We start from the raw sequence: 26,990 nt of genomic DNA on the forward strand, positions 1-26,990 counted from the left end.
GGAACCGAGACAAAAGATCCGACTCCCTATCGCAGAATTCACTGCAGCAGTTTCCCAGACGCGATTTCTTTACTCAGTAACGGATGTGATTTAAAATGTAGTGAATTACAATTCTTAGTACAAAACTTACTTAAGGCTACGAGGCTGCGCGAGCCTTAAGGTCGTCATCTCAGCTACTTCTTTTTGTTCCACGATCCAGATCAAAGCAAAAAGGAGATCGGGCCTTTTTAATTGCGGCCCCAAGATTGTGGAACAGTTTGCCGCTAGAGATTAGGGCTGCATCATCATTGACCTGTTTTAAAACTAAATTAAAAGCTTATTTTTATGCTATGGCCTATGATAATAGTTGAGATTGATGGGTTATGTCGTTGTGTTTGTGTATGTGTGTATATGTATGTGTGTATATGTATGTGTGTACATGTAAATTTGTACTTTTTGTGAAGCACTTTGGGCAGACATTATTGTCTGCAATAGTGCTATATAAATAAAATGAACTGAACTGAACTTAAGTAAAAGTAAAATGACAGGCTGTAAAATCTACTTTAAAAAGTACAAGTACACAAAAAGACCGACTCAATTACAGTAACGCGAGTAAATGTAACTCGTTACTTTCCAGCCAATCCTGATCGCGCTCATCGGCTCCGTATTTTGATTCAGTTCAGCGGTGTTTGATTCAGTGAATCTTAATGAAACTCTTCTGTTTGTGTCTCGTTTTGCCGATCGTGTTTGCGCTCCTTATTTCTGAATCTAACCGTTAGCGTGTATAATCCTTGTTATCTTCCGTTTACTGTTTTGGTTTTCGCTGGTTTTGGACTCCAACTGGTTTTGTACCCTGTTTTTATATGAAACTTTCCCTGATTTATATTCCGCGAGCGTCTGCTCAGTTTCTGCTTCGTGACATGTTGGTATTTTCATTAAAATATAAAGTATGTAAACAATCGCGATTGAAAACGTTCATGCGAATTAACCGAATTAATCGTGAAAATCGCCCAGCCCTAATTTATACAGTGAAAGCAACAGAGGTGGACAAAATAACGGAAACAAACTACAATTAAATGTATTGCTTAGCCAAACAGTGATGCATAACTCAGTTTCTTTCACTTATTTTGCATTTAAAATGCACCACATAACCAGGCCTTTCTGTCTTTTTTTGATAGTTAGCACCGTTTGATGATTTCTTTGCCAAAGGAGGGTCAGAAGTTATTTCATTTGCGTACCAGGAATCAGAGGTTCCAGGAGTAGGTGAGGACATGAAGAGCTGAACGTCTTTATGTTGCTTTTTATCTGTATTAACAGAACAAATTAAAGAATATCCACAAATCAGCTATATTGTTATAACAACAGCATAGTCGTGTCATGCACAGTAATAAACAGCATGTATGTTCTGCTCCCTACGTCTCTTAAACATTGTGTATTAATTCATTTATTTACATACATTTATGTTTTATTATTGACAGGGTGTTGCTGTTATGTATTGATTCAATATTTGTTAAGGAAGCATATTATTATTATTTAAACAGGATTTGGCCAATTAAGGACATTCACTATAATATTACACAAAGGTAATTTCTGCTACTGAACACTCTCTTTTCTCATCCTGTTCATATTAAATGCTGTAGAATGTGGTCGCACTTTTCCTGGCGTGTCGAAGGGAACCAAAATGATGCGACTGTTCCTGGCCGATATGTCCGACACATGCTTTGAAGGACTTTGTTTGTTTTTTCTGAGAACCAACGCGGATGTTGCACTCAACCCAGCGAACATCCACAAGGTGACAAACTGCACTTAGTTAGCACATTGTTATTATTTCTGCAGTGAGCTGTGCTCATTTCAGAGATGCCTGGTCTGTTTTTATTGTAGGAGATTTATCTATCCATGCTCAGCGCCACAGAGGGGATGCTGAAAGGAATAAGAGATTTGTTATCAAATGTGTACATACCAGCAGTTTGTACAACTGAGAACTGGGGGGCTTTAAACCAGTCTAAACATGGAGAGAAAATCAAGCAGAACTTTAGAGATGACCTGTTTCACTTCACGCACTTTCTGGATGGTAAGAGTATGTTTTAAAAATATGTGTTTTTATATCTTCTGTAATTCTAAAAAGGTTATAAACAGTGGTATGTAGGCTGGTTCTGATAAAGAATTAAAAGGCAAATAGAATCCTGACTGGTGTAATTTATGTTTAGATAATGTAAATTAACTGAGGTTATTTCTAGGTTTCTTTTTTTATTGTTTTTATGCATTTTCCCTTTTTCTCTCAACCTAGTCATATCCAGTTCTCTCGATTATATCGCCCCTCCACTGCTGCAGACCTGACCCTGTTTGAGGAGGGCAGTATCTAACACACGCCCCCTCTGACACGTGTGCAGTAGCCAAACGCTTCATCTGCATGAGTCGGGTTCTTTTTGATGTGCCTCTCTGTGATATGCTGTTCCTGGCAGGAAAAAAGAAGCGGTCAGTGACTGCACATGTGTCAGAGGAAGCGCTTGATAGTCTGTGCTTCAGCGTGGGAGTAGTTACAGTCGAGGAATCGGATACGACTAGATTGTGTTTAGACCCCCCCGTGTTTAAGCTGGTCATGTATGATTCATTCTGCAGAGATGCAGCTGAGCATCGAGGGTACCGTTAAACTAACAAAAGCCTCAGAGATCGACTTCTCCAGACTTGTGACCTTTGAGAATATAAAAGCGGCGGCTGAAGACGCGGACATGGTGCGCAGACTCGAGGAGATTTTAATGGGGTGGCACAAGCAGATCGAACAGGTGCGCGCCTTCACATAACAACAGTACAGTCATGTTACCTGTGTAAATTTGCCCTTACAGCACATGTACGACTTTTTAAAGTGTTTCAGTCACATTAGCTTTCAATTTACCATAAATGACCTGTTAAAATTTAAATCACGTCACATGGTTTCTTATCAACAAGGTGTTTAAGCTTCATTTAATTAAAAACAGCTATCAAAATCACAGCAAACATGACAGAACAGGAACATGAAGATGTATACTATAGCTAGAGGTACAATAGCCCCGTCCAGGGTGTTTCTGTGTGCCTTGCGCCCATTGAGAGCTGGGATAGGCTCCAGCACCCCTTGCAAATAAGCAGCTTAGAAACTAGAGATATTCCCTACAGCTTTGGGTAATATTAATGTACCATACTAATGTACCATACATGTTATTTATTAAGTTATTTTAGCACGTCTGACACACTGCCTTGCCACAAATCTATGGTCTTTGTACTGCCACTACATCCTGTCGTGCAGATTTAAAGGTGACCGTGTGAGACCTTTTGGGTTGTAGGTGCTGACAGAAAGGAATCAGATTCGTAGAGAAGATGATGCGTTGGGGCCTTTGACAGAACTCGAACACTGGAAAAGGATGTCTGCAAAGTTCAGCTCCATCATAGAACACATCAAAGGCTCAGAATGTAAAACTGTGGTGAACGTCCTTCATATAAACCGATCAAAGACCATAAAGGTACAAGACATCATAAAAAATATCTGTTTTTTAATGGTGATGTATAATGACGTACAGAGATAGGCATGATATCGTACACCACAGTTTATTGTGGCTCTAATAAAATGGTTTTGTTCTTCAGCTATGGCGGGAGCTAGATAACAGAATAACTGACTGTGCGAACGAGGCTAAGGACAACGTAAAATATCTCTCCAGCCTGGAGAAAATATGTCGGCCTCTTTATAACTCTGATCCAGTAAGTGTACTTTACTCCAACGTGCTCAGAATTAGTGGCTCACTAGGGTAAGTGAATAAAAGAAAATAAGAATTTAATCTTTGTGCTCCTAAGTATATGACCTATATGCACACCCATGAGCCAAAACATTAGGACTACCCGCCATATGTGCTGCCTAAACAGCTCTGACCTGCTCAGACATCTGAAAGAGTCCTGTGGTATCTTATAGCAGGACATTATCAGCTACTCCTTTAACTTCTGTATGTTCTGAGGTGGATCGTTCTCTTGGAGTTTGAGGGTGCCCCAGTTTGACTGCACCCCATGCACATAACCTGGTTAATACAGACATGGTTTAATGAGTTTGCTGAGGGGACTGAAGTGGCTCGCATAAAGCCCTGACCTTAGCACTACTGAACATGCTAGGAAGAAATCAGGAGCACAAATTCCTATAGATATTTTAAGATGTTGTGGAAAGCCTTCCCAGAATTGAGTAGGCTGTGACAGCCTCAGTTTGGGTGGGAACACTATACTTGCACCCATGGTTTTGGTATGGGATGTACTTGTTTTTCACCTCACTCATCATCTTCTCAGTACCATGTACAGGCCAACACTACTCTTGCCTCTATATATTGTTTTTTTAGATTAGAAATGTCTTTTGTATTTATTGTAGGCCTTTTTGTTCTGTGTTGCACCCTGGTCCTGGAGGAACGTTGTTTCTTTTCAATATGTACTTCTCCCTCTAGCGCATGCTGTGTGTCCACATACTTTTGGCTAAATCGCTCTTCCCTAATACTATCACCGTTTATTAGGTTTGTATCACTTCTGTGTTTATATTATTTTTAGGTCACCATGACTAAAAGTATCCGGACTCTCATCACCACCATTTGCATGATACATGATGTGTCAAGATATTACAACACGTCTGAACGAATGTCTACACTTTTTATTAAAGTACGTGCATACTTGTATATTTGATTGGATTGTTTTAGTTACCTGGTGGTTTCATTTGATCATACAGAGAATCCGAAATACTGTGTATACATCATTACAGGTTACTAATCAGATGGTGACCGCCTGCAGAGCTTACCTTACTAATAATGGCACCTCAAGCATTTGGGATCAGGACACACACGATCTCATTAAGAAGATGCAGGTAGGGTGTGGTTTGTTTATTCGGCTCTCCTCGTTTTATATCCAGTTAAACGAATCGTCTGTTATCTTTTTGCAACAGGAGTGTATCTGCCTGTTTGAGGAGTATCGGTCATGCTTCCAAAGTACGAAGAAGCAGAGGCTCGAGACGCAGCCCGGGAAATCATTCGAGGTGTCGGAGATGTACATCTTCCGCAAGTTTGACGATTTCTGCAAGAGGCTCGAGAAGGTGACCAGCCATTTTCACATGACCACGACACCGAGCAGAGCCGTCCTGGTCCATCCCTGAATCCCTGAAGTGTTTTGTGTTTTTAGATAACTCAGATGATCACAGTGATAAAATCGTTCTCGGCCCTCGGCCAGTCAAGAATCGAAGGGCTCGAGGCTCTAGCTGCAAAGTTTCAGAACATCTACATCAACATAAAAAAGAAGGAGTACGACATACTGGCTCAAAGAAGAGAGGTGTTTGAGGTGGACTTTACCGAGTTCATGTCTCACATCAGTAACCTGGAGGTGAGTGGAGTGTTTGACTTAAGAAACATTAAACAGACTAAACTCATTAGTACTTTTTTCCAGTGCCGTTGTTAGTAGTTAAAGTTGGAATGTCTACACTAAGACATCATTTGCTTTTTATAGCAGCGGTCCCAAACCTTTTTTGCACCATATACCGGTTTCATATAAGATATAATTTCACGGGCCAGCGGGCATAATAAAAACACAAAGTGCATAACAATACTACTCACCAATAATGGACACCCCCACCTAGGGGTGATAGGAGGCAATAACACCTGAAGTTTGTTCCTTATGTTCGGTCTAATCCGTAACTTTCACCACTGCAGAAAATCCCGCTTCACAAAGATAGGATGTTAGAAATGGACCCAGTGTTTTACATTTTACATTTTCAGCATTTAGCAGACGCTTTTATCCAAAGCGACTTACACAATGAGCAATTGAGTGTTAAGGGCCTTGCTCAAGGACCCAACAGTGGCAACTTGGTGGTGGCGGGGCTTGAACCGGCAACCTTCTGTTTACTAGTCCAGTACCTTAACCACTGAGCTATCACTGGCCCCAGTGTTGTCATTGCCTTTGTAGCGATCTCTAATTATTTATTCTTTCTGTGCGGCCCGGTAATAAATGACCCGGCCTGTGGCCCAGTGGTTGGGCACCACTGTTCTACAGCATTACAGGTTGGATTTGGCCCGTTCCATTTCACAATTGTGGTATTTCTGATGTACTCACAGTTTAAAAAACTGTTAAATTTCCAAAATAATTTATGTCCGGAGATTCGGGCATTATCATTTTATTTTAGAATCACGTCTCGAGTTATTTTCGTAATATTACGATTATTTCTGTAGTAAGTTCTGGTATGTTCCCAGATTTTGTGCTCTTGTAGCGTTTACAGAAAAGCAGCCTTATATCCTAATGCTTTCAGCTTCATACTTCTTTGTAGGTGTGCTGTTTTATGGATATGTGCCATCCTTCTCCCTCCAAACTGAATGTGCCAACCAAAGAGTTCTATTTGTTGTGTCTGACCAGAGTAGATTATCCTTTCATACGTCATTTATCATTATGATTAATGTAATATAAACGTCTAGCATAATTACAGGATAATTAATTCAGCTGCAGTTTGCACTCTTTTACATGTATACAATTACTTTTACATATATACAATTAAACATATCATTTTTTTTTTCTTCAGCACCAACTTCAAGATTTAATGAGAAAATGTTTCTCCAAGATTTTTTCATCTCAACAAGCCTTAAACCTCCTACAAAGGTGCTCTTTAACATACAGCTATTCAAATCCACATCTTACAGTACAGACAGTGTATCGTATTGGGTTTATAATAGTTAAATCGGGGCTTCAAATGCTTTTGAATTTGCCTTCAACTGGTTAATTGTTTGAAAGTCTGATGAAAAAAATAGAGGAAGGACTGGATCAGAGATCTATACAATCAGGCATTGGCTGATATGATGTAAAAAGTCTTAACCGGTCTTTGTAAGTTTGTTTTATTCACACTGAGTATCAATAAAAAGGACTGACCATTATAGCAGTGGGTGACAGAAACACTCCAGACAGGATGACCAGTTCTCAATTCAGACACCCACATCAGAGAGACTGATTTAGCTGGAAATGTGTGTGAATAATTTGCCAGAAACCGGTCGCTGTAATAAGGCAGTATGACGTATAAAAAGTCACTAAAAACCCAGATTACATTATGGCAGGATAATTAAGTTACACTGGCAGTCTGGTACATTTGTTACTACAAAGTCCGGTTTAGCTCCTGCACGTCTTGCTGATCTCTTTAAGTATTATAGCTGATTTCTATCACTTTGTTCAGAACTATGTTATTGTTATTGTAATTATTATTCATGCAGAACTATTTAATGGTACAGTTTAAGGTGGCAAACAGACTGACCCTAACCCTAACCCTAACCCCCCCCGTGTTATCTTATATCAGCTAATGTTTGACAAAGCAGATCACGTTCAGTCGTTAATGAATGTGTTTGGTTTCTAGGTTTCAGAAACTGAACATGTCGTGTCTGCAGGCAGAAATCTCCACAACCCTCCACCTGATTCTGCAGCACTACGTCACAGAGCTCGAAGCTGTAAACCAGGTCTCTGCTGGTCTAAAGATCTGAGGATCATTGTCACACTAAAAGAACAACAGAATTAACATTAACTCCTGTGTTTATATGTGTAGCACTATCAGACCTACAGAGAAGATCCTCCCATAGGCAGAAACATGCCTCCAGTGGCGGGCAGGATTGTCTGGGTCAGGCAGCTGTTCAGCAAAATACAGGAACCCATCAGTTACATTGAGGTGCACACAGACTTTATGAACGCTCCTTGTTTTTAAAGGAACATTTCATATTGTGCTACACTGCTTTCATAAGCCTCCCTGACTCACTGTTTCATTTATTTATACAATCACTATGATTTGTTGCTAGTGAAAGGTCCTGCAAAATAATCTAATGCTAATAATTCAGTATAATTAAAACAAAATAGCTCAATCATTTAATAAGAATTGTTAGTAGAAGTCCCAGTAAATGTGTATTTGGAACAGTTCAGTTTTATGTAATAATTAAAAAACATTTTCACCATATACACCAAGTACTTACACATGCTGTATAAACAATATGCAGAAAAACTCAGAGGTCCTGTCCACATCTGAGGGGCAGGATGTTGTGCAGCTGTACAACAGGTCTGCAGCGGTGTTTGTGGAGTTTGAGATTCTTTACTATACAGCCTGGATGAACAGGTTCCCACAGTTGGAATATGGCAAGTATCTTAAGCGTTTCTGTTACATTTGAACCCTAAAGGAATGATGGAAAACACTCATGATTTTACCTCTTTTACAGCCCTGTATGAAACCCTGCTTGTTCGCGACCCAGAATCAAAGAAACTGCTGGTGAACAGTTCTACAATAAACGAGACATTACGAGAGATTAAATGCTTGATTAAACTGGGATTGAAGGTTCCCGAGAAGGCTCTGTATATGTTTAGGACAGAGAAACACCTAAAGACAACACAATTCAGATTAGAGGTGGGAAAAAATGAGCTTTCAGTTCATTCACTTTACAACAAACCTGCTAATCACAGTGAACTGTGTGTGTGTGTGTGTGTTTGGTTTGTGATGTGTAGACGTTTATCAGCAGTTATGAGGATACGCTTGAGGAAATTCCTGCTATGTTTTACAGTCTGATGATATCAAAAATAAAAAAGGTATGATATTCTTCTCACTGGCTTTTATATCTGATAAATTATTAAATAGAATATATCAACATGTAAATATGAATTAATGCCAGATCAGTGTTTTTCGAACCCTGGGTGGGTCGTGAATCAGACAAAGTGGGTCGCAGAGAAATGGAGGCTTTATATTACATCTTGTAAATCACAGTGAGACCAGATACAGTAAATAGCATTCTTTGTGTTGCCTGGGTTGTGTAAAAAATCATGGACAAAATGAATTTGGGTTGCTTAAAACCCTGGTCTAGATTAAGTGTCTTATCACAGTGTGCATCAGCTGGGTCTCCCTTAAATTTCTTCCATGGCTTGTTTCACACTGTAGGTCTGATTGCTTCAGAGTAAAGCAGAATACACAACAGCAGTAAGGGCCTGGGCTTGATTCCCCTAGGTCTAGGGTCCTTTCTGTGTGGGGTTTGCATGTTCTCCCTGTGTCCAAGTCCAAGGACATGCAGTCAGGTTAACTGGAGCTACTAATAATTGCCCTAATTGTGTGTGTGTGTCTGTCTGGGGTGTTTTCAGCATTTTGCCTGGTGAATCAGACCCACTGCAGCCCTGACCAGGATAAGGCAGTGGTAAAACAGAGAATGAATGATTATATTATCTAATGCAGTTGCTCTGTGTACCAGGTGGACTCTGTGCTTCGTCAAGGCTTGGTGTTTCTCAGCTGGTCGTCTCTCATCCTGGACACATTTTTCAATGATCTTGATGCTGCCATGGCTGAGCTGCAGCATGTTCTAAAGAAGGTACATTCTGAGTGTGTATGTGAGAACAATAGTGACATGATTAACAGTATCTTCTAACTGCATGTAACATGTTCAGGTGACAGATCTTTGCGAGATTCGCATTGAAGGTGTTTTACACAACATCTCCGAGACTGTCCTCATCACCCTGCCAGAGGACAGAGCCTCATCTCTACAGGACCTGATTACCACCAACGAGGTAACGTCATGTTACCCCCAGCATTCGGGATGCTTAAGAATACTTTATGATGAAGTAACATTTAAATCTGATACAGGCTCAGACTAAGCTGTGGGCTCAGACTCTCAACCAAAAGAGCAGCCACGTAGAGGAGGCAGTGAAGGAACTGACTTTAATCTTCAGTGCTATTTATGAGCCAAAAGAAAGCAAAGACCCGGCTGAGAAACCTAAAGGTATTTTGATTAGATTGATCTGAACAGGCCTTGCAAACGTTTCTATATAAACAGAAGTAACGAAAATGATGCTGTTTTGTATTTGTAGGACACAAACGTGTTGCATTCTCAGAAGATCTGGGCTCATCAAACGATAAAGACAGGTTCAAGGCAGAAGCCCGTGAAGCTGATAAAGACGAAGACTTTAAAAACGTAAATGCTGGGTCCACTATTTGTCAGCTAAAATAAATACTTCACCTATAGTTAAGATTAATCTATAACTAAAATACTGCCTGTAAAACAAACTGATATATATATGTATATATGTATATAATATATATAGACCTTCTAGTTAGAGCTTCCCATGTTCTACATAAATCAAGGACGGTGTTAAATAAGTACAGGATGTCAATTTATCACATGGCTTCAGCTACCCATCTCCCTTTAAGACATATCCAATCATGCCACTGTAGATGCTTGCCTGCCTGGTAGCACCTCTGAGTTTCGAACCCCTGATCTCAGCAATAGTAGGCCAAAGTAAATGACCACTGCTCCACCTAATATTTGTTATACCAATGCACCAAGTGAAATGTTAACCACTAATACCCTGAAGCCACCGTATTACTGTCTCACACACAAAACCTTTAGCTGTAAATGGTAAGCAACACAGTGATGTGCATCGTGTACTCATACTTCCCCGTGGAGCATCAGACACAACAGTAACACTTCTGCATCGCTTTCACTAGCAATCTGGTTTCTGCTTAGCAAACAGCATTCTCTTCTTCTTCTTATTTTTATTTTTATTATCACAAGTAGTTCACAGTTCCAACAAGGAGCTGGCAAATCTGATCCAACAGAGGTGCTAGCAAATCTGTAAGTGTGAAACTGTAATAAAAAGAAACATCTCCACCTGGAACAAATGAAAGTTCAACCAGGCGCAGGTGACTGTCTGTTACGCGGAAACAATGGCAACCATCTGCACCTCCATGCCTTCTCTCCCGACCAGATTTGGAAAGGCAGAAAGACATTATTCTGTAATCGAGCCACACCGTCAATCTCCACCTAGTTCTGTTTGGCCTGCAAGGGCACCAGTTATGATGTAAAACATACCATGTATAAAACAAACAATAACAATTTTATGTTCATGTGATAAAGAGACCTAAAAACAATGTAATTACATTTAAATCATTTTTAGATTTAAATCATTAATGGCCCTGCTGTTTATTTTCCTGGTTATTTGTAGGAGTGCAGAGAACTGTATGCTCACTTCAGCGCAAAACTTCTGGACGCTTTGGTGAAGGCCACATGTTTGTCTCTGGACACGTTAAAAAGAAGATTGTTTATTTCCAGGTGAGAATGAACATGTTTCACCATGTAAATAAATCATTAAAAAATACACAAAACATTTAAAGCAGTAATTTTTTCTTTCTAGCTCATCTGGCGGCCATCCCAGTGTCTCAGATGAGGTGATAACTTTAATAAAATCTGAGATCCACCTGACCATACCCAATGTGGTAAGTGTTTATATTACTAATGCTTTACTCTGTGCTGTTACTGAATCTTGGAACCATAAGCACATTGAGAGTTCTGTGTTCTGATGAAGGTGATGATACCGAGTCTTGATAAGATCCAGCAAGCAATCATTCACCTGGTGCATCTGGTGCTGGAGGTGAGCCGCGGCGTGGCATGCTGGAAACAGGATTGCCGCTCAGACGACGTTGGAAAGTCTGGATGTAAGAGGCGGCATTAACAATCATTAAGAATCTTCCACGGTTTCCCTTCAGCTTGATGCATTTGGAGTTGTTTTGTTTCCTGCAAAAAACAGAAAGACATATTCTGTACTGTAAAGTCCGGAAGCGTATTGCTGCCACACAGATGAAAAGAAATGTCAGTATGTTGTTATAAAGAGAATCAAATTTTACTTCATGCTTTTTTTACTTCATGAGTTTTGGTGTCACTGAGCAGCACAGATGATATTTTTATCACTATTTAAACACTGCGAAGGATTCTTAAATCTTAGTCTTTATATAGACGTAAAAACCGCTCACATATCTTAGACATGCACTATTCCTAATGGAGAATCTTGATCGGCACAGCAAGCTACAAGGTTACAAGCTACAGCATCTTAAATGTCTTCAAGCTGGGTTCGGCTACGCAGCATTTAAGGAAATGAACTTTTCTCGTTATTACGACATACTGACGGCTTTTTTTTCATCTGTGTGGCAGCATGGGCACCAGGTGTAAACCAAAGTATAATGTACACGCCTTTGTTAATATGTTTTTAATTGGTTCTAATCGATTATAAAGGCTAACACAGCTTTTTAAAGCACTAAGGCTGTGAATGTTAAATAAAGATCGTGAAATAATTCCAATAAAACATTATTAACTTTTTCTCCTCGTTTTAACATTTGAAAGCATCCGACATTTTGAGTTTAAAAACGTTTAAATGGAAATTTCTTCTCTAGCTGGGCGGCTGAGGAACTTCTTCCAGAGTGTTTCTGAAAACAAGAATGTGTGCAAGCCTGTAGGACTTCTAATGTCAGGGGTGAACCTCCTGGGTAAACAGCCCGGAGATGTGCTCAGTCAGTTCAGAGCCTTCAAAGTAATCTGGGATCAGGACCGAGACGACCAAGTCAAGGTAGCTCAACACTCAACTCAACTTATTAATGTAAAACGGACAAAACTACTGGACTTGGATAAACAATTACAACATGTTAAATTTGTCACAGACATTGATTAGATCAAACCCAGGTCATCAGTCCATGTCACTGTGCAGCTCTCACTTTCTCAGCGGCACCGATGTGCCACCTGAATAGATCATGTTATGTTTACATTTTGTTAGGTGTAATACAGCGGTAATACAACAGTAATACTCAGGCGGCAGGTGTTTCCAAATATTGTGCCGGCCTCATGATTGAGGAGCCGACAAATCTGTGAATAAGAAACCATGATGAATGGAAACACTTCCTACTGGAGTGACGGGTGACTGCTGTTGATCTGCGCCTTCATGCCCCCTCTGTTAGCCATATTATAGCTCCCAGTAGATGGACTTGTTACAGATAGAATGTGATATTCTGCTGGAGTTTTTTACATTGTTAAGGAGGATTGAAAATAGTTTGTAAATGGTGATTATAAGTGGAATAAACACCCAAATTTTGAAGAATCACATTTTAAAGACATCACTATAACAGTGTACATTTGTTTAATATGAAATCATAAACGCATGTTTGTGTTTTCTGTCAGGAATTCATCAGTAGCAACCCCGACCTATACCTGATAAAGGAGCAAATTTTACACTATGAAACGGTTGAACAGGAGATCGCGGACATCACGCCCATCGTCGTTTTAGGTGGAATGGAATTGTCAACAGGTAAAATAATACCAAATATTCACATTAGCTATTACAGTTGAGGTTTTTATGTGTTATGTGTGAAAAATGGCACATTAATGTCATCAAAGCTGCAGTGCATCACTGGTTTTGTTTAATATAATTATATTGCACTGTTAAATATTGAAAAAATAGGTGGATTGAAGTTAGGGTTGGGATGTGCCAGGTACGCCTATTCCACGTCTTCTGTGCATACGGCTGGTTCAGCTCAGACTCTGAAGTCATAACCTTAAATCCTACAGAATTTTACAGTGTTGCTTCATTTATTCACATGCTTGTTGTTTGTGTTGGTGATGTCTGTAGCTCCACTGAAGATGTCCCTGAGTGTGGAAGCGAAAGCCTGGAAACTGATGCTGTGCAAGTACGTACAAAAGGAATACAAGAAGAAGCTGATGGACATGATCGCTTTCATTAGTGAGCAGCAAAAAAAACTCTCACGCCCTATAGCTGACCTGGACGACGTGAGATTCGCTATGGAAGCCCTGTCCAATATCCGGGACTCAGAAATTATAATGGACATGACCATGGGGCCCATCGAGGTCCGACATAATGATAAGCCATATTTCTAATCCTTATCTTACTAATCTATGGTTTATTTTAGACATGAAATTGATTAGTGATGTTTTTAGGAAGCCTATTCTATACTAAACAAGTTTGAAGTGGAAGTGACGAAGGAGGAGGCCGAGGGTGTGGATACACTAAGATACTCTTTTGCTAAACTGCAGTCCAAAGAGGTACGTTCCTCATTCTCAACTCAGATTCCACAGTGTCTGTCTTTATGAAAGATCCATCACAGATGATTCATGGCTGATTCTTCCTTCATTTAAACATTTATTCAATCATTTATCCATTCTGGTCAGGGTCACCGTGGCTCTGGAAAGCAGTGAAAACACTGCTGGTGATGCCCTAGGTCTAAGTAATGTGTTTAGTAGTGTGTTATTAACTGCAGTCCAGCTTATATGAAATATATACACCGATGAGGCGTAACATTATGACCACCTTCCTAATACTGTGTTGGTCCCCCTTTTGCTGCCAAAACAGCCCTGACCCGTCGACTCTGACACCTTTCTATCAGAACCGGCATGAACTTCTTCGGCAGTTTGAGCTACAGTAGCTCGTCTGTTGGATCGGACCACACGGGCCAGCCTTCGCTCCACACGTGCATCAATGAGCCTTGGCCGCCCATGACCCTGACGCCGGGTTTACCACTGTTCCTGACCACTGCAGACCGGTAACACCCCACAACAGCTGCGGTTTTGGAGATGCTCCGACCCAGTCGTCTAGCCATCACAATTTGGCCCTGAAATGTAACCTTCGAGGATAAAACATTCACTTGCTGCCTAATATGCCCCCCCCCCCAACAGGTGTTGTGATGAAGAGATAATCAGTGTTATTCTCTTCACCTGATAGTGGTCATAATGTTATGCCTTGCCAGTGTATAGTTATACCCAGTAGTATAGTATTACCCAGGAAATACATCTAAACAGTGTGCCAGTGCATCACCAGGCATCCCTGACTACCTTACCCTCTCATTTACTTGCATGAGATATGTTTGTGGAAAACATACCAAACTCCTTATAGACCATTTAAAGCGTTGCTTTGAAATCGAGTCCTCTGTTCTTTCTAAAACCATGTTACATATTCTGGTGTTTTAATGAAACATGTGGGAGACGAAGGGACAGCATTTAGATGAAGTCTAATGTGTTTTTTATATAAAACCCCTACACAGAGAGCAGTCCAGCATGAACTGGTCAGTGCGCAGCCCAAGTTGAAAGAGAATCTCCTGGAATCAGTCGGCACGTTTCAGAATGACTTGATGACTTTCGGCCAGAAGTATGAAACGGTGAGCAATCAACTCATTCCTGAGGGCCACACTGACACTTTTGTTTCAGACCCGAGTCCATCTAATTGTAAGGGTGCAGGGATTTAAGTGAGTTCGGGAATAGAATAATGCAATTGACTAAATAAATCATCTTATTTTTTGTTTGAAGTAAACAGCAGACAATGAGACACTGACTAGCAGATAAACTGAAACACTTTCTTTAAGCATGATGTGCAAATAAAACAAGTACATATTTATTTAAGAACTATTGAAATGTATTTAAAAGTTAATTCTTCTGTATATAAGCAAGCAGCTTCAATTACAAAGTAATTATACCTACACAATTAATCTATTAAAGGAGCAAATATAAGAATAATAAACATTATTAAGTGAATATGTTTTGTCACCTCTGATGTTTCTGCTTTTGTATTTGTCACTAGTCATTGTTAAAATAAAGACAAACTAAAGTTTAAACACCACCCGGCCATAATAAAAAAAATATCTGGACAAAAAAACAGACAGGTTAAATTAACTAGCCAAAGATCTGAACAAGCAGCAACTATGTACAGATAATTGTCTGGTTTGAGTTTTGTCCTTGTGTGGCATGTCATCTTTCTGGTTGTTTGCTGCTGATGGTTTTCTCACTTCCCCTGTCTGGTTCCTGCAGTGATCGTCTGAGTTACACTTGCTGGCGGAGCTGCCCAGACGTTTTTGTTTTGTTTGTGCTTGTGTCTGTCTCTGTGTTCTCAGTGTTTCTGCTCTCATATAAGCTTTTTTGTCCTCGAGTCACTTTAGGCTGTGGCTTTGGTATGGTTTTGTGAATTTAAAACTGAACCAGTGATATTAACCGACCAAAGTGTGTGAGAATCACATTAGATTAGAATAAATAGAAGAAAGCCGATCATAAGAATATTATTATAAAACGGATAGTTCCGGTCCTAAAATCTGATTGGCTGAGCCGCGTTCGAAGCCGTTGTAAAATCCCCGATAAACTCACACCTATGACCGCCTCACATCATTTATTATATTTTATGTTGACCGCCGTTTTATAAAAGCAATAAGCCACTCCGCTTCGCGTCGTACCAAAAACGTCATCCCCGTGCTAAAATCACAGTAACGTACGGCCTCTCGTGGCTTATTGCTTTAATAACCTGTTGTATGACACTTAGCGATTCATATATGGTTCCTTGTCTGTCTGATATCAGGAAGGCCCGAATGTTTCAGGCATTTCACCTGAGGAGGCCAGCATCAGACTTCAAATCTTCCAGGTATGACAGATGCAGAATTCAAAATGCTTTTATTCATTATTCTTTCTATATAAATCTCTCACACCTCGGCTCGTTTATACTTATAAATATTATTCATGTGACATTAGGTGGTCCCAGACATGCACTCAAAAGCAAATGTATTATAACTGTTTCAAAAACTTACTGTAATCAATACTTAGGAATATAACTCAGGTGGGATTAAGCCGGATAGGGACTCTCTCTCATAACTGATGCAATTACGACCTCTGCTGGCTAATTGATGGCACCTGCACAGAGATGGGAAAAGAGTACTGTCAGGGTGTGTCTCTCCGTACACAGTGCTGATCCGCATTGCACTCGTCAAAGTGTAGGTGTTAAGATGCATACCGCTGCTGCCCGCTTGTCGGAGGGGGCGTGTGGTAGCTTCTTTCTCCTCAGTCAGAGCGGGGGTCAGCATTGGTGGAGAGGAAGCGTGACACAATCGGGCAATCGTACGCGCTAAAAGGGGGGAAAAAGGGAGAAAATGCATAAACAAAATATTATATATATATAAATCAGCCAGACTAATGCCGACTGTACATCTAACCATTTTATATTAAATATAATTTTATTCCACCTTAAACGTGCTCTGATATTGATCTCAGACTGGGTTTGATAACCTGTGGAGGAAGTTCACCACATATTCTTCTGGAGAACAGTTGTTCGGCCTGCCCGTCACTGAATATGATGTTCTACAGAAAGCTCGGTAATTACAGTCTGTCACTGTCTGGTAAACACTCTCCAGAAACATGATGATGCTCACTGCTGATTGGCCTAAAACATGCATACAATTCTGTATTATTCCCGTGTCACTTTTCTATTCTATTATAATGGTGTTCCTCTCTCTTATGTTATTGAAACTAGGAAAGAGCTCGGGCTTCTTCAGAAGCTGTACGGCCTCTACGATGCGGTTATGAATAAGATCAGCGGCTATTACGAAATCCTCTGGACCGAAGTGGATATTGAAAAGATCAACACGGAGCTTTCAGAATTCCAAACCAGGTAACCGTCGCGACTCTTGCACAGTGTTACAGCAGCAGCTCCTCTCAGAACTGTAAGAACTCCTGTGTGTTTTGAATTGTACTCAGATGCCGAAAGCTCCCCAAAGGACTGAGAGACTGGCAGGCGTTTTTAGATCTGAAGAAAAGGATCGATGACTTCAGCGAGTCGTGCCCTCTCCTGGAGATGATGGCTCACAGAGCGATGAAGCAGAGACACTGGGAACGCATCGCTGACCTGACGCAGCACAAGTTTCACGTGGATTCGGACACGTTCTGCCTTCAAAACATAATGGAGGCCCCACTGCTGAAACACAAAGAAGACATAGAGGTAATGCTACACTGAGGCTCTGTGTATGTAGACACTGATCAGTCATAACATTATGACCGCCTTTCTAATATTGGCCCCCCTTCTGCTGCCCCATACACAACAACCCGTGATGCTCTGTGTATTCTGACACCTTTCTATCAGAACCAGCATGAACCTCTTCAGCAGTTTCAGCTACAGGAGCTCGTCTGTTGGATCCGACCACACGTGCATCAATGAGCCTTGGCCACCCATGACCCTGTCGCCGGTTTACCACTGTTCCTGACCACTGCAGAACGGGAACACCCCACAAGAGCTGCAGTTTTGGAGATGCTCTGACCCAGTTGTCTAGCCATCACAATTTGGCTTTTGTCAAATTCCCTCAGATCCTCACGCTCGCCCGTTTTTTTTTTTATATCAACTTTCAGGATAAAATTTTCACCTGCTGCCTAATACACCCCCCCCCCCCCCCCCCCCCCACTAACAGGTGCCATAATGAAGAGATAATCAGTGTTATTCTCTTCACCTGTCAGCGATCATAATGTTATGCCTGGTCAGTGTATGTAGATACTGGTGTCTTTTGCTCTTTAGATGACATACATTGTTTTGGGTTCATTTAAGCTATCCCTGTGCTAAAGTCATGCTTAGTCTAACCAGGGTTTGAAAGAGACTTGTGTTATAATGATGACCTTACTTTTCTCCTCACACTAGGACATCTGCATCTCAGCAGTAAAGGAGAAGGATATCGAGGCCAAGCTGGCACAGGTGGTTGATTTATGGTACAGTCAGTTGCTCACATTTATGGCTTTTAAAGGCAGAGGAGAGCTGATGCTTAAAGGAGCTGAGACGGCAGAAATCATCACTGCCATGGAGGACAGTCTGATGGTGCTTGGATCACTTCTAAGCAACAGGTAAGTTTCATCAGGTTCTGTTCATGTCTCACACACTGATGTTCTCATTAGAAATAACAGTCTAGACTAGCACTTTGTAGATTTTTTGGTATTGCTTTGACCATTGCTTTGATGAAGTTTAAATATAGAGACTATTCTCCTTTATACGGATGTATAGGGGTTCAGTAAGCTTAGCAAGCTTAAACAAATAAAACAGTGATGACTTCTGTCTGTTTAAACACTGGAGCATAGTCATAATGCACATAAAACTTTCTTTGTTATGGTAATTTTGGTAGATTGAGGGGTGCAAGTCATAATTCTGATGATTCTACAGATTCATTATAGGGTAAATTAGTTTAGTATTTCATTGAACTTAATTAATCAAACTAAAGTTTATTTAACTGTGTAGTGGGCGCTCTGTGTGGGTGGCACATGGGTAAATAAGATAAGATAAGATTCCTTTATTGATCCCCATGGGGGAAATTCGAGTGTTACAGCAGCTCCAGTACAGTGTAAGTAGAGTAAATACAGTAAATGAAAATAGAGTAGAATAAAATAAAAAATAAGGAAATTATCAAATAAATGATGGTAAATAAAGTATGGTAAATAATGCTCGCTTACTACCACTGGCATCCAGGGTTCAGTGCTATCGGTCAGTTCAGCGTCTACATACAGGCATGATTGGCTATGCCTGAGGTGGGGGGTAGCCAGGACCCTGCAATGGATCGTCGTCCTGTCGGGGGTGTGTTACTGCATTGCGCCTGATATTTCCAGGACCCACCAAGACCCTGACCAGGATAAAGCAATGGTAAAAATGAAATGAAACTGTGTAGTTCAATTTAATTTTGTGTTTGTACGATTTGTGTAAATTCTATTTATTTAAAGTATCCTCCAGGCCACCCAAAGAGGACGGGGGTCCCTGCTGAGTCTGGTTCCTCTCAAGGTTCCTTCCTGTATTTTTAAGGGAGGTTTCCTTGCCACTGTGGCCCTCGGCTTGCTCAATAGGGGTTTTTGATCTGTTGGTCCCGGACTTTGTAAAGTTGCTTTGAGACAATGTTTATTGTAAAAAGCGCTATATAAATAAATGTGACTTTACTTGACTAGTAAAAAACTCTTTTTAAGGAAGGGACACAACCCAACACTCACAGCTGTAATCGATCGAACCAGTTTGTTTCAATCCCAGGCAGTGGTGCTACCAACCTGGCTGGGCAACCAACAGGCACATTAGGTTTCATTGCAGCTGTACGGTTGTGCCCTTCGTTGTCTGGCCGAAGCACCTGCACTAGCGTTGCTCATGATTTGCTTAGCGTGGCAGCACTATATGAGACTCAGCCACTGGCAGGTGAATAGATGTGGCAGCGACTGGTAATCTCTGTTTGATTTCTCTGTACATAGATACAACACTCCTTTTAAGAAAGACATCCAGAACTGGGTTTTTAAGCTCTCCACATCATCAGACATCATCGAGCAGTGGCTGCTTGTTCAGAACCTGTGGGTGTACCTGGAGGCCGTGTTTGTGGGTGGAGACATTGCCAAGCAGCTTCCACAGGTACATCATTAATCTGCAGCCTGTATGTTTACTCACCTGTAATCATGAACTGCTTCATTTACGTATTATTACCTTGTAGGAAGCGAAGCGCTTCCAGAACATCGATAAATTATGGATAAAGATCATGCAGAGAGCCCATGAGATCCCCAGTGTGGTGCAGTGCTGCGTGGGAGATGAGACCATGAGCCAGCTTCTACCTCACCTGCAGGAGCAGCTTGAACTCTGCCAGAAATCTCTCACAGGGTATGAACACAGCCCCACACTGTACAGGGTGTCGATCTATTTCAGGGCAGAAGAAAACCCATATGGACAAGCGAAGAACATACAAAACTTCTCATGGTGGATGTATATCAAGCAACAAGTGGCAGTGGTGTAGCTTGAACCAGCTTATATATTGCCCATTGACCAAAGGCACGGATCAAACCTAGGTCTGCAGAACTCTGGTTTCACCCCTTCTTATTATTCAAATGATTCACATGTTTCAGACACAACCGCTGAAATTCATGATATAAAACTATAATACTGTGCAGCAGCAGTTTAGGGAAGGTCCTTTCTGTTCCAGCATGACTGCGCAAAGAAGCTCCAGTGTCCTGCACAGAGCTCTGACCTCAGCCCCACTCAACAGCTCTGGGATGAACCAGAACATTAACATCGATGCCCAGTCGTACTAATGCTCTTATCACTGAGTGGGCACAAATTCCCATACTTCAGAACAGAGGCTGTTGTTCGAGCTAAAATATCACACAGAGGTCACTAGATAGGGCAAGCCGTAGCCTGGCGCTTAGGGTACTGGACTAGTAACCAGAAGATCGCTGGTTCAAGCCCCACCACTGCCAGGGTGCTGCTGTTGGGCCCTTGAGCGAGGCCCTTAAACCTCAATTGCTCAGACTGTAGACTGTACTGTAAGTCGCTTTGGATGAAGTCGTCTGCTAAATGCTGAAAATGTAAATAGGATGTCTAACACGCTCACGGTCCAAATACTTTTGGCCATATAGCATGCATCTGTGTAGGCATGAACACAGTGTGAGCCATGTCTTTTACATGATAAATCACTAGATCAGTGCTAACTAACTAAACCTGGACATACAATTCAAAGCAAATGTCCTATTTATTTTTTAATTAATTAATTTATTTATTTAATTGAATGTAGAAAATGTCAGCAAATCACTGATTTGATGCTAACAAACAAACAAAAACACTCACATTATTATTTTCCTCACTGTCCACACATCCCTCATCCCAAAACCCTGTATTATTACCGTGCATTAGTGAGGCTTTATCTAAGCACATGTGACAGCAGCTGTCTCAAAACATCTGCATCATCAGGCTTCACCTGTTTCTGTACAGCTACCTGGAAAAGAAACGACTGCAGTTCCCCCGCTTTTTCTTTGTGTCCGATCCTGCTTTACTGGAAATCCTCGGACAAGCCAGTGACTCTCACACCATCCAGGTACGAGCGGCGCACCAGTATAAACGCTCTCCACGTCAGTCCAGCTTCATAACCATCTTTGCACTCGTGATTGCAGGCTCATCTCCTGGGAGTGTTCGACAATGTCAGTGAGGTGGAGTTTCATGTCAAGGACTACGACAAGATTTTGGCGGTGATCTCTCAGGAGGGCGAGAAAGTACCCGTACGTATCAGCTGGAGCTCAGAAGTGTGCGGTTGTATTTATTTCCACACACACAGGGGAACAGAGTACAGATGAGAAGTAGGGGTGGGTGATGTTTCCAAAATCCTTCATCTTATCACGTCAAATAGAGATCAGTCGTAGTTAGTGATCAGCCAGGATTATAAAGGGCAACGGTAGGTGAGGCTGGGACAGTGGGAGCCTAGTGGGTGGAGTTTTAAGCTGTCAACTGAAAGCTTGAGAGTTCGAATCCCGGCTCTGCCATGCAGCCACTGTTGGGCCCTTGAGCAAGGCCCTTAACCCTCTCAGCTCTAGGGGCGCTGTACGATGGCTGACCCCAGCTTTGACCCAAGCTTCCGAAACAAGCCGTGATATGCGAAGAAAGAATTTAGTCGTTCTGTACGTGTGTATATGTATATATGACAAATAAAGGCATTCTATTCTATTTTATTGTTGTGTTAAAAACACTATATAGACAAAAGTATTGGGACGCCCCTTCTAATCTTTTAATTAATGTGTTTTAGGCACAACAATCTATAACATGTGTAATAAATCAATTATACAAGAAGTCATGAATTCAACTTTGCAGCAACAGTTTAGGGACTTCTCTTTCCTGTTCCTGTTCCAGCATGACTGTCCCCCTACATGAAGAAAAGCTCAATTTAATGAAACTTCACATGCTGCCATCATCTGTACTACTGAATGGACACAAATTCCCATAGACATACCACAAAGTCTAACCCTAGAAGCTTCTTAGTAAAGCGACTGTTCTACCTGAAAAAGTCACTTTATTTTAGACAGTGTATTGTCTAAGCAATTAGGGGTTAGGGCCTTGCTCAACAGTGCCAACCTGGCGGTGGTAGGGCTTAAACCAGTGACCATTTGGTAACTGGTCCAGTACCTTAACCACTAGGCTACAGCTGCCCTTAGTGAGGCGTTTTGCAAGCTCATGGTCAGGTGTCCACATACTTTTGGCCATACAGTGTAGATCCAGTTGCCTCTTACCTTATTTGATGTTATGTTATGACATTTTTTAATGAACGATCTGAAGTAAAGACTCTCGCAACCTGTGAGTTAATGAAATAAATTGATGATAGAGATAAACAGTGCACCTCTAGTGGTGTGGTATTTTATATATACATTATATATACATCCTACTCACTAAGAGGAAGAACCAGTAATGAAGTTTTTATTTCTGTGTTGATTATGATAATTGATTTGGATGGAGCTGCTCTGATGTGCTGTGTGTGTTTACCAGCTGGACAAACCAGTAATGGCGCGCGGTCCTGTGGAACTCTGGTTGGGAGAGTTACTGGTGCAACAGCAAGCCTCACTGCACTCAGTCATAAAAGCAGCTCAGCTGCAGATTAATGAGCCCGACTTCCAGCTCCTCACCTTCCTTAACCAGGTCCAAGCTCAGGTACGCAACAGCTCAGAGCGTGCGTATCATAACAATGCGTATAACATATAGCACAGCCTTAAAAATACATGCACCGGTGATGTTCCTCTCCTTCAGGTGGGCCTGCTGGGCATTCAGATGCTCTGGACTCGAGACTCAGAGGAGGCACTGCAGAATGCCAAGAAGGACAAGAGGGTCATGTCTGTGACAAACCAGAAGTTTCTGGATCTGCTGAACACGCTGATAGCACAGACGACTCACGACTTGTCCAAGTTCGAGCGTGTTAAGTTTGAGACGCTGGTTACAATCCACGTCCATCAGAGAGACATTTTTAATGATTTGGTAAGAATATGACTTCTGTAATCACGTGATTCCTTTTATGGCATGTTTATCAGCATCTTTATCCTGGTCAGGGTCGCTGTGGGCTCGCTTTCACCGGAACCCACCCATCTCAGGACTTCAGCTATCCCCACACTCCTTAGACATAGCTAATTATATCTGTGTAGACGCCTCGCACCGCTGAGGTTCGAATCTGGATCTCAGCATGAGTGTGATAGACCTCTGCACCACCCGAGCACCCAGTCCTTTCATTTTATCTTTATATCTTTATATTCTGGCTTATAAAAAGAGAGTTATTAAATTAACATCATTGTTTATCATCATTTTTTATATTTTTGTTGTACAGTCTTGGGCAAAAAAGGTAAAAATGGAGTCAGAAGATGTTTTGAAAACATTTAATCATCTAGACATGTTACTTTGAGTTTTATATCAAGCATTGAAATCCGTTCATGAATTTTTCTGTGTATAAGAAGATTTTCCACCCAACCGAGCAGTGCGGAACAAACGGTGGCTCAGATCTTCCTTCTGGATCATTTTCTGACCGGCCAGTTGTTGTTAGGACCATTATAAGGAATTTTGGGTTGTGTGCACACACCACACACACACACACGTAGTTTACGATGAAATAAATCTCTTTCCTCTCTGTGATGTTATCTGTTCAAAAAAGCATCACACTTTTTTACCCACCCATTTTATATTCCATACAAACATGAATGTTTACTTTGTCTAGCGTCAGTAAATCCTTACCAGCGTGTTATTATTTTATATACTAATAAATACAAGGTTAAAGCGCAGTTGTAGTCTGTATCAGGAATAGAATTAACCGTAGCCCTGTGCTTGTTAGGTGAAAATGAACATCAGGTCCCTCGGTGACTTTGAATGGCTGAAGCAGAGCAGATTTTATTTCCGGGAGGATCAGGATCACGTCGCAGTGTCGATCACGGACGTCGACTTCATCTATCAGAACGAGTTTTTAGGCTGCACGGACAGGCTGGTCATCACTCCTCTAACAGACAGGTGCTTCTACTCGTCCTTTAGGAGGTCCTCGTGTACATTCAATAGAAATAACAATAATGTTTTTCTCCCAGGTGTTACATTACCTTAGCTCAGGCGTTAGGTATGAGTATGGGCGGAGCTCCTGCTGGTCCGGCTGGGACGGGCAAAACCGAAACCACCAAAGACATGGGCCGCTGCCTGGGGAAGTACGTCGTGGTCTTTAACTGCTCCGACCAGATGGACTTCAGAGGACTGGGCAGGATTTATAAAGGTGATTTTATTTAGTCAGTCAACACGGCGCTACACTATAGGTCAACAAGTATATGGACACCTGACCCTGAGCGTATTGGTTACCCGTTCCAAACTCATTAGATTTAATATGGACTTGCCTTTCTATACGATTTTGGTAGTGTGCATGTGGAAATTTGTGTCCATGTAGGTAAATGTTGGGTGAAAAGACCTGGCTTACAATCAACATTCCAGTTTTTGCTCACTTGTGTTCAGTGAGATTGAGCTCAGGGTGTTCTACATCGGGGGAGCCAAAAAAATGGGTTGCAGAGAAAAGATTAACAGAAATTAACTTGTACAAGAACGCCCCCTTGTGAAGGCTTTACGTTACATCTCGTAGACCACAGTGGGACCAGATTGCTACCATTTTTATTAATGAAGTATTATTTGTTTTGTGTTTTGTTTTAATGCATTGTTTGTGTGGCCTGGCTTGCTGTAAAAATCATGACATAGAGAACATGTGAGACGTTTAAAAAAAAGTTTGAAAAACTCTGATTTACATGATACTTGAATTCTTCCACACCAGAGACTTTAACCTTTGTGCATAGTTCACAGAAGAATAGTCATACTGGAACAGGAAGGGACCTTCCCCAGAATGTTGTCTAAATGTTTATAGCATAACATTATAGCATATAGCATTTTTACCACTCTTAGTATTGTGTATAGAGAAACATGTAAACGTAATGATTAGGAGGGGTGTCCACACTTTTTGACCATATAGTGTGTAACAGCAGAATAAGTCTGTATTAAAGAGACGTATCTGAGTGTGCCATCAGTCCAGATTTTATTCAGAATGGTACTGAGGATAAAACGATCACGTATATCCACTCTAATAAAGGACTTTCTGTTAGGTCTGGCTCAGTCTGGGTCCTGGGGATGCTTCGATGAGTTTAACAGGATCGACCTGCCCGTGCTGTCGGTCGCTGCACAGCAGATCCACATCGTCCTGAGCGCTCGCAAAGAGCGCAAAGCTCAGTTCCTCTTCACCGACGGAGACTGTGTGGATCTGAACCCCGAATTCGGACTCTTTATTACCATGGTAACGTATTTACAGATGTTCAAATATACACGTGTGGTCCATATTTTAGCACCTTTGATTGTTTGGTATAAAAAGCCAATCATTAGATAAAAATGGACATGGAGTAAGTGAACGTTGTGTCATCAACATCTTGCCCAAATACATTCAACACAACATTGACATTTCAGTCATGTAAGAACAGTAATATAAGAAACACAGTGAATGACACGGGCAGGATTAAAGGCGTCCTTTACTTTAAACTAATGTGTCTTGTTATAGAACCCGGGCTACGCCGGTCGCCAGGAACTGCCCGAAAATCTAAAGGTGCAGTTCAGGACCGTTTCTATGATGGTTCCTGACAGACAGGTGAGGTTTTTATACACTGGTACTGGTACGTGAACTCATTTCCCTTCTGTAGAAGCTCAGCTAAGCGAACCCTCTGTGTTTCAGATCATCATGAGAGTCAAACTGGCCAGCTGTGGTTTCATCGAGAACGTTATACTGGCTCAGAAGTTCTTTGTGCTTTATAAACTGTGTGAGGAGCAGCTCACGAAGCAGGTACATGTCAGCAAACACACACCAAATGGCCAAAAGTATGGAAACACCCATCCTAATTATTAAAGGTGGATGGAACGCGCAGCCTTCCTGACTCAGCAGTGTACTGAGCATGTGCAGTTCATCCAGTTTCATTATTGATCAGTGGTGTATCTGTGAGATCAAATTCAGATGTTGAATGCTTGCTTGTAGTTAAATCAAACATATTTTCATACAGTTTGTATTATAATTAATAACAAAATGGGCGCTCAGGTGGTGCAGGGGTAAATTCCGCGGGCGTAGCGTACTACCGCTGGGATCCAGGGTTTAAATCGGCGCTGCTGTTGGACGTCTACATACAGACATGATTGACCATGTCTCAAAGCTAAAGGTGGCCAAGGGTTCGTTTCTGACCAGGGTGTGTTTCTGCATTGCGCCCAGTGACTCCTAAAAAAGTGGACCCACCGTGACCCTGACCTGGATAAAGGATAAAGTGGTAAATAATAAAAAAGAAACAATAATGATAAAAGTGATTAAAGCATTCGTGGTAAATTGCGCTGAGCCACTAACACTGAGATCCTTGGTGCTATCGGCCGGTCGGGCATCCAGATACAGATATAATTGGCTATGCCTTGGGGGATTTGGAATTGGGGGCTGAACAGCCTAGCCATTGAGAGGTGCACTCGTCAGGGTGCATTCACTGCCGGTCCCAAGCCAAGATAAAATAAAAAAAGGCATCCAGTGTAAAGACTGTACACACACCAGATCTGCTGTGGTGACCACGAATATGGAGCAGCCAGAAGATCAAATAAATCTGGTCAGTTAGAGTTGA

At 41.4% G+C, this 26,990-nt stretch overlaps 1 pseudogene; it reads left to right on the forward strand.

Annotated features, from left to right (window-relative positions):
• The window catches only part of LOC134320266 (dynein axonemal heavy chain 8-like), a 57,806-nt pseudogene that overhangs the window by 1,074 nt on the left and 29,742 nt on the right, over positions 1 to 26,990 (forward strand).

Source organism: Trichomycterus rosablanca, chromosome 9 (assembly GCF_030014385.1).
Source record: "Trichomycterus rosablanca isolate fTriRos1 chromosome 9, fTriRos1.hap1, whole genome shotgun sequence".
NCBI classification, from domain to species: Eukaryota; Metazoa; Chordata; class Actinopteri; order Siluriformes; family Trichomycteridae; genus Trichomycterus; species Trichomycterus rosablanca.